A 14391-nucleotide genomic window follows, 5' to 3' on the forward strand; every position below is an offset into this window, starting at 1 on the left:
TTTTGTGGTCAATTATTAACTGTTTAATGATAGAAGACTGTTTTATAAATCAAAATGCATGACTTCTATTTAACTTCTATTTGACTGGCGTCTATGACATCAAAGAAACCCAAGTAGCTAATTACAACAGGACTTTGCTGTAAATGTTTACTTTCCTTTTAACTATATAGTCATATCTGCATAAAAGGGGAGTGTCTATAGCACAAAACTGAATGATTCACATAGAGAGAGTCTATGTCTCAAGGTAACCAATACTATTTGCTAATATATGCTGCTATGAACACAGAGGAGCATGTGTCCTTGTTATATGTTGGAGCATATTTTGGGTATATGCCAAGGAGTGGTATAGCTGGGTCCTTAGGTAATACTACGTCCAATTTTCTGATGAACCGCCAGACTGATTTTCAGAGTGATTGCACCAGCTTGTAATCCCACCAGCAGTGGAGAAGAGTTCTTTCTCCACATCCTCATCAGCATCTGCTGTCACCTGAGTTTTTGATCTTAGCCATTCTGACTGATGTGAGGTGGAATCCCAGGGTTGTTTTGGTTCGCATTTCCCTGATAACTAAAGATGTTGAACTTTAGGTGCTTTTCAACCATTTGATATTCCTCAATTGAGAATTCTTTGTTTAACTCTGTACACCATTTTTAATAGGGTTATTTGATTCTCTGGAGTCTAACTTCTTGAGTTCTTTGTATATATTGGATATTAGCCCTCTCTCAGATGTAGGATTGGTAAAATTCTTTTCCCAATCTATTAGTTGACATTTTGTCTATTGACAGTGTCGTTTGCCTTACATAAGCTTTGCAATTTTATGAAGTCCCAATTGTCAATTTTTGATCTTAGAGCATAAGCCATTGGTGTTCTGTTCAGGAAATTTTCCCCTTTGCTCATATGCTCAAGGCTCTTCACCACTTTCTCTTCTACTAGTTTCAGTGTATCTGGTTTTATGTGGAGATCCTTGACCCACTTGGATTTCAGCTTTGTACAAGGAGATAAGAATGGATCAATTTGCAATTTTCTACATGCTGATGACCATTTGAACCAGAAACATTTGTAAAAAAAATGCTGTCTTTTTTCCACTGGATGGTTTTAGCTCCTTTATCAAAGATAAAGTAACCACAGGTATGTGAGTTTATTTCTGGGTCTTCAATTCTATTCTGTTGATCTATCTTCCTGTCTCTGTACAAATACCATACAATTTTTTTACCACTATTACTCTGTAATACAGTTTGAGGTCAAGGATGGTGACTCCCCCAGAAGTTGTTTTATTGTTGAAAATAATTCTAACCATCATGAGTTTTTTGTTATTCCAAATGAATTAACCCAGATATCCTTAAACAGAGGAATGGATACAGAAAATATGGTACATTTACACATTGAAGTACTACTCAGCTATTAAAAACAGTGACTTCTTGAAATTATTAGGCAGATGGGTGGAGCTAGAAAATATTGTTCCAAGTCAGGTAACCCAATTACGAAAGAACACACTTGGTATGCACTCACTGATAAGTGGATATTAGCCCAAAAGCTCAGAATACCCAAGATACAATTCACAGAACACATGAAGCTCAAGAAGGGAGATCAAAATGTGGATGCTTCGGTTCTTCTTAGAAGGGAGAACAAAATTCTCACAGGAGGAAATACAGAGACAAACTGTGGAGCAGAGACTGAAGGAAAGGACATCCAAACACTGCCCCACCTAGGAATCCATTCTATATACTGTCACCAAATGCACACACTATTGTGGATGCTAAGAAGTGCTTGCTGACAGAAGCCTGACATAACTGTCTCCTGAGAGGCTCTGCCAGAGACTGACAAATACAGAGGCAGATGCTTGTAGCCAACCATTGGACTGAGCATGGGGTCCCCAATGGAGGAGTTGGATAAAGGACTGAAGGAACCAAATGGGTTTGCAACCCCATAAAAAGAACAACAATATCAACCAACCAGACCCCCCCGCCAGAGATCCCAGGGACTAAACTACCAACCAAAGTGTAAACATGGACGGACCCATGGCTCTAGCCGCATACATAGCAGAGGATTGCTTTGGTCGGCATTAATGCAAGGAGAGGCCTAAGGTTTTCTGAAGGCTCAATTCCCCACTGTAGGGGAATGCCAGGGAGGGAAGGCAAGAGTGGATATGTGGGTAGGGGAACCCCCTCATAGAAGCAGGTGGAGGGGATTGGTATCCAGGGGGACATCAGGAAAGGTATAACATTAGAAATGTAGATAAAGAAAATATCCAATAAAAAATTAGAAAATAAAAAGGAAACTTCTTCTGATAACTGTCTTAAAGGTTTTAATTATCAATACACTGAGTAAAGGCATTTTATTTATAATTTCCTTATTGTATTATAAAATTCTTTGTTTCTATGACAGTTCAAACAACCTTACCATTTTACAATGGAAAATTTAAAAATGAAGCAATTATTAGAATTAATAATATTTTCCTGATAATTAGGGAAATCACTTTCTGTAGAGCAAATTGAATTGGACAAGTAAGTAACAAGGGCAGATAAATGCAGAAACTCTTGCTTTCTCCTCAGGTGACTTTGAGGAATTTCTGTCAACTTGGATCTAGTACATGAGCGTCAACAGATCTGTAACATGCACAACTCACTAGGAAAAAACTGTCATGCCTCTCTGATTACTTTTATTTAGACTTACCATTACATTATTGTATCATAGTTCACATTTGAAACATCCTTACATGTTAAAAATCAGAACTTTAAAATGTGAGAAATCATGGAGACATGCATTCTCTTTTTAATTCTAACATTTGAAATTTTTTCAGGAACTATAAATGATAATTCATTACCATTGAATAAACATCAATTCCTGAAATTATATTCATCATGTAATACTGAGGCTCTAAATAAATCTTTCGACTAGAAAATAAATAGCTTTGATTTTCTACAGCATTCCATTTTTTTCCAAGGTTCCATATAACATTACTATTGAACAGTAGGTGTAGAAGAATTTTAATCCAGCAATGTAACTGATCTGGCAAGGGATCACATCCAAATACATGATTTGGCTGAAGTGCATACACATCATACATCTTTAATCCCTCTGGCTGGAATACAGACATGCCTTTAGTACACACCTTTAATTCCAAGTAATGATGTCTACTTGAAGGGCAAACAAAGTGATGAATCATTTACAGGATGAGTCAGAGATAGACTACTCCCACCTTTCACGAGAACAGACAGGAAAGACAAGCTACTTAAAGAGCAGTGAGGAAGAGAGAGTCAATTCAGTTCAGTTCAATTCAATTTGAAGCAGTTTAATTTGATACAGCTCAGTTCAGTTCAGTTTGTGGAGTTCAGAGGGAGTCTTCCCAAGGACAGCAATTCAGTCAGAAGCCAAGAGGACCTAATTTGAATCAGTTACCTTAGAGAAGTTTGATCCAGAACTGCTGAGTTAAATCATCCAGAGTTCAGAAAGAGCCTGAAAGGAGGAGTTTATTTAGTGTTAAGTCTCAGAAGCTGAAACATTCTAGGCCTAGGTTAGCAGATGAATGCTGAAAGTCTTCAAACTATGTGTTTGTAGAAGATTAGACTGTACAGAGTATATAAGCTTCCAGGCCTAAGCTTAGGGATAGTTAGATAGAAAGCTCTGGACTCAACCTAAGCTTTATAAAGCTCAGGTTCAGATCTCATATTATCACTTGATCTGAGGTTATAAAGGTAACTGATATTTACAAATTGGTTTTTATTTTATTCATTTTTGTTTTTTATTAGTGTATAATTTCTGAATAAAGTCTAGTAGTTTGTTCAGTATCAAGTTTGACAAAAATAAACTGTTATATACATTGTTACCACTAAGAAATGTTATTCATTTTTTAAAATGTTGTGGCTACTTAATATGCAAAAGGAATTACAGATAAACCTTGCTCAGTTAATTGTCAATGGAGCTATTCACAAGTCATCACAAAGACTGAACATTCTTTATAATTAGCTGAAACCTATCAAAACTTATTTCCCATTTACTTTTGTTTATAGTAGAATGCAGTATAAGGAAGAAAGACTTAGCCAAGTATTCTGAGATCCCAAACTAAGCTACAGATTTATTATAATGACCTGTATTTTCTAATGCATTAGCTACAAACGAAAAAAAGTAAACAAGAAAGTTAAGTTATTGTAAATTGCAACACAATAGTTGAGGCTATATTGGAGGAAAAAAAAATCACCCTGTAGAAATTTGATAATCCTTTTGCCTAGATAGACCTATTGGTTTCCCAACATCCACTATGCTTGGGTGATTTATGTAATGACCTCAAGGATTGAATTGGATGACCTTAAAAGGCTCCTTAGAGAACCACGATTCTGTATTATTCTCAGATGACCTTCAGCACAATACAGAATTGATCATCTCTGGGCACATGGGCAGTTTCCTTAGGAACATATCCAGGGCAGATGGTAAGAGTTCACAGTTTTTAGCATAAGATCACACACCTGCTGTTCTGCTAATGGATGAACAATTTATCAAGTAAATAAGTATGCCCAGATCCCTTTGTCTATTTAATAGTGGTATGTGTAATGAGGAATTTTTAGAATATTCAAGTTTAAATGTGGACAAAATGTTAGCTTTTGAAAATAATATATACTACTCAAACTCTCTTAAATATTTTGTAGTTTTGTTAGTGTGTCATAGCTAATGGACTCTGGCTTTGAAGAATACTGTCAAACAATTTTTAAATTCAAGATTATCTTGTCTCATTTCGTATCATAGTTGATACATCTGAAATCACATTATAAAATCTTGATATGGCTTTTTACATATTTATGTAGAAATAGCTGTGTTCTCCATTAAAATTTTGTAGATTGAGTCTTAGCTTTTGTATAGAAAGAAGTCTCAGGTCTATTATTTAATGACTTATACTTTCATTCCTAAAATTCAACATATTGTAATCATACAATTTGGATGCTTAATTTTATTTGCAACAAAGGATTAGCATTAAACCAAAGTCTTCTCTGAGATTGCTGTTATCTTTTAATATACCCATTTATATTAATATAATTATATTATTTAAATATGAATGAAATAGATGTAATAATTAGTTCAAAAGTGAATGTTGCAGGTATTCTATGAAGAGTGGTAAAATCCTAAATGAATATACATTGTTGATATGAGCACAGACATGTCAAGTGTGCCAGTACCTCATAGCCATAGTAATAGCAGTGCCTTCCCTGAATCAGACTCAGAAAATTGGGCCAGGGAGTTCCTTGTCATGTACAGACATTGATGTATGCAGAAAAGTATCAACCAAAGCTTCCTCCTCCCTAATGTTTATGACCTAATACTTCTCCCCTGCAGAAAATCTCTACCAAGATTATCCAAACCTGCCTCCTTATTCAGCTATATTCCCTAAACCAATCTTGAGTCATGTGTATAATATGTGACAAAAATCACACTGAGTTTTGTGGCTGCTACTGGTATGTCTGTGCACAATCAGCCCAAATCTAATGTTTTTTCATGTATGTCTATTATTTCAGCATTCTCCATTGCCCTAGTTAGGTCATTCCCTTAGCCACAGAGGTTATAATAATAGTCTGCCTTTCAGGATCCTTCACTCCATGCCAGGCAGGCCATTTGTACTCCAATATAGCTGTAAATGAGTCCCAACATGGAATTGTAAATTTATTTAGGTATTTGTACTGGCTGGTTTTGTATGTCAACTTGACATAAGCTAGAGTTATCACAGAGAAAGGAGCTTCAGTTGAGGAAATGCCTCCATAAGATCCAGCTGTAAGGCATTTTCTCAATTAGTTATCAAGAGGGGAGGGTACATTGTGGGTGGCGCCATCCCTGGGCTGTTAGTCTTGGGTTCTATAAGAAAGCAAGCTGAGCAAGGCAGGGGAAGCAAGCCAGTAAGTAACATCCCTCCATGGCCTCTGCATCAGCTGCTGCTTCCTGACCTACTTAATTTCTAGTCCTGACTTCATTTGGTGATGAACAGCAGTGTGGAAGTGTAAGCTGAATAAACCCTTTCCTCCTCAACTTGCTTCTTGGTCATGATACTTTGTGCAGGAATAGAAACCTGTACTAATACAGCATTGTTCCACATCTCTTTCTGTTGCTTTGATAAAAGTACTGTGATCAAAGCAACTTAGAAAAGATAAAGATTTATTAAGCTTGTACTTTCAAATCACAATCTATCATTGAGAGAAGTCAAGGCCAAAATCTAAGCAGGAGCTAGAAGTAACAAACATGGAGAAATGCTATTGTTGGGATGTTCTCCGAGTTGTAAACCATCACGCTTAGCTAACTGTTTACTAGCACATGAAAACCTGCCTAGCTGTGGAAGAGACACTAGTCCATCAATTAACAATCAAGACTGTCCTTCATAGAAATGCCCACGGCTCAAATGGATAAAGACAATTACTAAAATGAGACAGTTTTAGGTGATTCTATGTCTGTCAAGTTGACAGTGTTAACTTGGACAAACATTACATTTTTTTAAAGCTTTTGTATACATGCCAGTTGATTGTGTGGCTGTCTTAGGATTTTCATTGCTGTGAAGAAACACCATGACCAAGAACTCATGTAAAGGAGAACAGTTAATTGGGACTGGCTTACAGGTTCTGAGGTTCAGTCCGTTATCATTAAGACAGAAAAGCATGGCAGCATCCAGGCAGTCTGGGTGCTGGAGGAGCTGAGAGTTCTTCATCTACATCAAAAGGAAGCCAGGAGTAGACTGTTTTGAGGCAACTAAAAGGGAGACTTCAAAGCCTACCCCTACAGTGACACACTTTCTCTAACAAGGACACACCTACTCCAACAAGACCATACCTCCTAATATTGTCACCTTCTGGGCCAAGCATATTCAAACTATTCAAACTACCATAGTGGCTCTAAGTATAAAATTTTAGATGACAATATCCTGTCAAAATTGCTAGGCTCACTTGATAAATTCACTGCATTAATACTTATTTGTATGTAGATCAGTTGAATTGTTTTATCATCTGAAATTCTGCTTTAAGACATTCACTAAATCTGTTGATATGCTCTACATATTTTATTTGATAGTTAGCACTTTAGTGGAACCTTAACTCGTCTTTCATCACTAATGGCAGGATATGATAACTGAAAAAGTTATAAGAAAGTCAGAAGCCCCGAAGTTGACACATTGATTAGGTGTCATGTTTGGAAAAGGAAGGGGCCAAATAAAGCTTTTCCTTGGCTTTTTTATTTCTTTGTTAAAACCGCAGTTTTAATTAATACAGTCATACAATCTCTTCTGGTTTCCTTGTTAGTAAAAAAGTTAGTAGACAACGAGTCCAGTGCTACAATGACTGAAGTCAGTGAATCTTTCTGAGAAAATACTTTCTGAAAAACTTTCCTGGCCTTACTACAAATTTTTCAACAATATAATTATCCTCAGAGTAGTCTTGAAGTAGTCTTGAATTGAACTGGTGTTTTACTCTGTCAAATAAAAGCTTAGAGAGTCTAGCATGATGGGACATGCCTGTAATTGCAGCACTCAGGAAGCAAAGGTCACAAAATTAGTAGTTCAAGGTCAGCCATAGCTATAAACACCTATCTCTGAAAATTATCTCAGGGAAAAGCAAGTCTTCTATAGAGATTTACTAAATGCATGTTCTTTTCTTACCATTTCTTCCTGTTCTTCCCTTGACTATTGCATCAAGAATCAATAAGATATCTTGCTCCTAAGCTAGTTACTTGGCAGCTCTATCACAATATATAGTACTTATTTTCCTGCATCTCAGTACATTCCTTCTGTGTCACAACCCAGTCACTTGCTCCTTTATTTATTCTTAAATTAATAGAATCTGAATCTGCCATAAGTACTTGTCATTCCAAAACCAAATTCTTCCCTGTTTATACTTTTGTTTAAAAATATAATAAACGAAAATTCTTCTATTATAATAACATTTGTATCAAGACAAACAACTGCATTTGCTTGTCCTTCTTGGATTCCAGTCCTTGACCAGTATATATTACACTCCAGATATTATTTTCCTCCCAGTCCACCGTCTGATTGTTCCACATTCCATACCTCCTCCACATACCCCTGTCTCCACGAGGATGTGCCCACTCCACTCCCACCCCACCAGACCTCGAAATTCCCTGGGCCTCTAGTCTCTTGAAGGTTAAGTGTATCTTCTCTGACTAAACTGAGACCCAGCAGTCCTCTGCTGTGTATGTGTAGGGGGTTCTCATATCAGCTGGTGTATGCTGCCTGGTTGGTGATCCAGTGTCTGAGAGATCTCAGGGGTCCAGGTTAATTGAGACTGCTGGTCCTTTGACAGGGTCAGCCTCTTCCAGCTTTTCTCTAGTTTAACCACAGGGGTCAGCAGCTTCTGTCTATTGGTTGGGTACAAATATCTGCATCTGACTCAGCTGCCTGTTGGGTCTTTTGGAGGGTAGTCACTATAGGTCGCTTTTTGTGAGTGCTGCATAAGCTCAGTAATAGTATCAAGCCTTGGGGCCTTCACTTAAGCTGGATCCCACTTTGGGCCTGTCGTTGGACCTTCTTTTCTTCAGGCTCCTCTCCATTTTCATCACTGCAGTTCTTTCAGATAGGAACAATGTGGGTCAGAGTTTTGGCTATGGGATAGCAACTCCATCCCTCACTTGATGATCTGTCTTTCTGTTATATTTCTTAACTTCAGTATCTTCACAATTCATTTACTCCTTTAAAATTTTACAGTTCTTAGTCCTGAGGATAAATTTTATGAATTATCCTTGGCCTTCTGTGCTCAGTGGAAAAAGGGGCACTGATCTAATACAAGCAGATTGGTCTATAAGAAAATGATTTAAATCTGAATGTCACCTAGAGAAACTTAAAGAAATAACTCACCTCTTAGTTTAAAGTAATACATGTTATCATGCACACAAATGCCTAAAATCCAGAGTAAACATCCTTCTCTCTTAAAAAACAAACAAACAAACAAAAACCACCTTGGCTTCCCCGTTAGAGATCAATGTAATATGTTCAGGTTAAATCATTGCAGTATAGCGTCCACCTAAGTCAAACCAGTTAGTCATTGACTTCAGAGTTGGTTCTTTGTTCATATTCACAAACCTCTGATGCTTACTTCCTCACCTGCATTAGTAGCATATTTATAAGATCTGAAGTTGCCACCTCCTAGCCTGGGCATCTCTCTGCTGAACTGTTTCCTTTTGAAATGTGGTGAATTTACTGAATTAGCAGAACCTCATTTGTATATCCTAGACATGTGTACAATCAGCACTTGACAGAGTGGATTGCCTGAGATTAAAAGCAATTGAATTTTCATAATGTAGGCGAGGTTTTCATGTTTTTCCTTTACAGACTAGAGGGCTCCCTGCATTAACAGGTACATCCTTAGCATTTATGTCCCAACGTATTGGGAATCTGATGTGACCATCACTTGAAATGTAGAGATTTGCTGAAGTCACAATAGTGAAAATTCAATATAGATGTAGCTCATTTGTCACTCCTGTCTGTACTAACTACCAAGGTCAAAACTATCTCTTCATATGCTAAAATTAATATCCAAAGCCAAGAATATTATTGGATAATATCCAATATGTCTATCAAATATAATCCATGACTATTTGTTGTGAATACAATGAAAAATGTTAAGTGTGTGTTAAAATAACGCAGAGCATTGCAAATCACTTTTCTGACAAATTAATACTAAAGTGTAGCTTATAACTAATGTTAAATAAGTTAACAAAAATTACCCAGATATGGAGACTATCTGAATTACGTACTTTCCTGGCTACTCTAGATGAGGACAGATATTACCACACAGAAACAGAGCTTCTACTTTGCATCAGTTGTCACATTAATGAACCCTCAGAGAGGGTACCAAATGTCAGTGTTGAATTAAAGAAAGAAAAAAACAACATTCTCTTTGTTTCGTTTGACCAAAAGTGAGCTCTTCTTTCCCTGTATAGTTGGTAGTATACCTGAAGTATGGGTGATCTGTCTGTCCCTGTTGCTTGTTTCAGTACCTGAGTATTTATATCTGGACTTATGTGTGAGTCTGAATGTGGGCCTGGTAGTAATAAAGGACTTTGTTATTGAATAGCATAGGAAATCTGGTATGGAAAAGAGAAGAGAAATTCTTCATAGAAATTTTTGACAAAGTTTTATTTTTTTGACAAGGGAAGAAGCTTCTTAACTAATCCCAACATAACAGGATTTATAACCACAAACAGATGATTACAACTTAAATCCATATGATGCTTTCAATGTTTATGGGTTATTTCTTGTTCTACCTGTTGACTGTTTTCAGCAAATGATCACCACAGCATGCACATGTGCATATACATCATTCTGGATCATAGACACAAAAGAGTCAATCGCTTGAGATTAAATCTATGTATTTAGCTTAGAATTTAGAAGTTGATTGCAAGAGAAATCTCAGGTTAAACTTAAAGGGCTAAAGTATTCAGTAGGATAACAGGTTAAATATATAGTCTTAAATGATCACAAGGCATGCTATTAATTTGGATTCAAGACTAAGGAAAAGTTCAGGGTCTATGAGTGAAGAGATGTTTGCATAAAAATTTAGTGGTGAAGAGGTTCCAAATTATGGGGGAAGATACTGCAAGTATGGCATTGCTGTATCTCTCAGAGTTTGATGCTGGGGAGACTGATAACTACTTTTCTCTTCTTGTAATCCAGATAATACCATCCTGGACCATGAACCAGTATGGCAAGGAGGAGTGAGTGGTGATGCAAACATTATGGGGGAAAGCAACCTCCATTTCTTTTCCTTTTTGCTGAGATTATAATATAATGTTTCCCTTCTATTTCTTCCTGACAAACTTCTCACAAACCTATCTTTGCTATCTTACAAATTCATGGTTCCTTTCTTCATTATTATGTACATATAATATTATACTACATAGTAATATATTAACTGTTATTATATGTGTTATATATAATATCCTATTATATAATGTTTATATAATATTCCTAACTATAACTTGTTGTATAATGTTACTTGTATATATAACTTATATATATATATTTTCTCGGATGATCATGTTATTGGATAACTGTCTCACTTAAGGTTACTTGTTCTGCAGTGAAACACCATGACCAAAGAGGAAATTGGAGGTAAAAGGATTTATCATTCTTACATTTCCATATCACAATGCATCACCAAAGGAAGTCAGGACAGGAATTCAAGCAGGGCAGGAACTTCGAGCCAGAAGCTGATGTTGAAGCCATGGAGGGTGCTGTTTACTGGTTGGCTCCCATGGCTTGCTCAGTCTGCTTTCTTATAGAATCCAGGACCACTAGGTCAGGCATGACATCGTGCACAACAGGTTGGGCCCTCCTCCATTAATCACTAGGTGAGAAAAAATCTTACATCTGGATCTCATGGAGGCATTTCTGCAACTGAGACTCCTTCCTCTCTGATTACTCTTGCTTATGTCAAGTTGACATAGAAAACCTGGCAATGAAACTGATCCATTGCCAACTTGACACACAAACATATCATTATTAAGCCATAATCCTCCCATTCTTATTCATCCATAAGAGCAATAATAATAATAATAAATAATAATAAATAATAAACAATAATAAATGTTAAAAGTCCCACAGTCTTTACAAAAATTTCAGTCCCTTTAAAGTATCTAATCTTTTTTTTTTTAAAAAAAAGAAGCATTTTAAAATTCAAAGTTTCTCAACTGTGAACTCCAGTAAAATACTTTCTTACTTCAAGAGGGAAATATCAGGGCAGAGTCACAATTGAATAAAAGCAAAAGTAAACTCAACCTGTCCAATGTCTAGGATCCACTCACTATTTTCGGAACTGCCCCATAGGGTATGGGTCATTTCTCTTGCTCTGCCCTCTGAAACACACAGCTTGTCTTCTGAACTCCAGCTGGCTCCACTCCACTGCTGCTGCTCTTCTTGGTAGTTGTCCAATAACACTGGCATCTCTAAAACTCCCAGATACCTCACTGTAACCAGGTTGCCCTTTTACCAATAGCCTCTCATTGACTCTGTTCATGGTGCCACTCCTCAGCATTTTTTTTTCTGCATGATCCCTTCAGTTCTTTGTCTTCAACTGACACTGAGACTGTATCTACACCAGTTACCTCTCCAGGTCTCTCACAGTGCCAAGATTCAGCTGCTCTCCGGGACCACTTCTTACCTTCAAAACTAGTACCATCTTGGTGAGTTTTACACATTACCAAGTCTGGCTTCCAGTACAAAGTACAATTGTGTCCACCTCTGGAACACAGCTTCTCTGTAGTCTCAAGAAACACTTCCCAGAAGACTTAACCTCAACGATGCTGGTCTCTCTTAACTACATCTACTATCATAGCTCTATCTAACCAGCATCATGTATTGGAGCAAAACAAAGGTTTCACTTTAGTAGCTTTGGTGTCTTTGTTAATCCTAGCTGATTTTTCAGCCTTAGCTAACCAGAACTACGGACTCTTATTACAAACTATGAAATGACAGCCATAGAGTCTTTAAACTTCCCTCTGAAACTTGAAAAGCTAGGCTCCCATTCTGAACTGCTCTCAGTGTTCTTCACTTCCAAGATTCCTAAAGAACATCGCACAGAACTCTTCACACTCAATGGCTCTTCTATCCCAAAGTTCCAAAGTCTTTTCACAACTTTCTCCAAACCGTGGTCAGGTCTGTCAATGCAATATCCTAGTAAGCTGGTGCTAGTTTTTCTTGGTGAGGGTTGCTATTGCTGCAACAAAATACCATGACCAAAAAGTAAGTTGTGGATGAACAGATTTATTCTTCTCATGCTTCCACATTGCTGTCCATCACCAAAGGAAGTCAGGACAGGAACTCAAGTAGGGCAAGAACCTGAAGGCAGCAGCCAATGCGAAGACCATGGAGGGTGCTCCCCACTAGCTTGCTTCACATAGTTTGCTCAGCCTGCCGTTTTATAGAACCTGGGACTACCAGCCCAGGAATAGTACCACCCACCATGAGTGGTATCCTTTTCCATTTATCACTAATTGGGAGAATATTTTACACTAGATATCTTGGAGGCATTTCCTCACCTGAGGTTTATCTGTGATGACAATAGCTTGTGTCAAGTTGATGCACAAAACCAGCCAGTCAAACAACCAACTTGTTTGCTTTCAGCAATTCTTAGTCATATGTAATTTTCTGTGTAGGGCTGAGTCCTAATGGTTTTTACCTTGTTCACTTTCACATCTATTGGTGTTTCCCTTCTTCAGATCATGTTTAGGCAGACATTTTGGTGAGACTTATGGCTATAGCTTCTGACATTACTAGAAGATGCAATCTCACAGGAAATTACCTTATCCTCTTTTTTTTTTTTACAATATTCCCACCCCTCTTCTCCAATGTTTCTTGAGCATTGGCCGTGGGAATGTTTTGTAGCCATATCCATTGGACTGGCTATACAACTCTACATTTGATTAGCTGTGGGGATCCTCTATATGAGCTATGACTAATACAAATACTGATAATAAGCCCAGGAATGCAAGGCTACATAGTTTATGGCACTAGGGAAAAGCATACTAAATTATTATGCAAAATTAATACAGCACTACATTGACTGCTAATAATGTATTATTATAACTATATATTAGTGAATGGCTGAGTGCTCATCAGAGAAGTTTTGTTTTAGAGTAGATAGGAAATAACACAGAGATGCACATTAGAGCAAAAGGCAGACCTTGAGAGGAACACTTAGAACTTTTTCCGTGCAGCTCTCCACCATCTCTTTCTAAACACTCTTCCACAATGATTCCTGATCCGTGATCCCTGGGATAAGTGAATGCAATGCAGAGGTTCAATTTAATATTGAGCATTCCAGTTCCTTATGCTCTATGTCGTGATCAGTTGTAGGCCACTGTGAGAATCACCATCTAGTGAATATACAAACTTCTCTGTTGCTATTGCATTAATCTGTGGGTATAATAATAAGTCAATGGAATTCTGTTTATTACCCTATTTAGCATAATAATAGTAATCGGTTATCCTCTAGGGTATATTCTGTCTAGCTATGGTTTCTTACTATGGTCCCACCCATCAGTTTCATCTTATGGAGAAGGATTTGCGTTATTATTTTTAATACTAGAATTCATATATGCATTTATATATTAATTGTCTGTTAAATTAATGTGTGTAAATATTATTATGCCTTGGAGTTATTTTGCTTACATTCTGGATAAAAAGGAAATTGTTGTTTATTATAATAATAGTAATAAAAATGATAACAAGACTCAGAGTACAAATTAACTTCAGAACCAAAACATGTCAAACTTAAAAAATTACTATTTTCTTGAAATATTGAATTATTTCAAGCCTAACGTTTATGAATATAATAAAGTATAATTGAAATTAAGATTATGTGTGGACCTATAGTTTAATTCACATTTTAATTTCAATCAAAAGTTGAAAGTAATAG

The sequence above is a fragment of the Grammomys surdaster genome, unplaced genomic scaffold, assembly GCF_004785775.1.
Source record: "Grammomys surdaster isolate TR1022 unplaced genomic scaffold, NIH_TR_1.0 255, whole genome shotgun sequence".
Taxonomy (NCBI): domain Eukaryota; kingdom Metazoa; phylum Chordata; class Mammalia; order Rodentia; family Muridae; genus Grammomys; species Grammomys surdaster.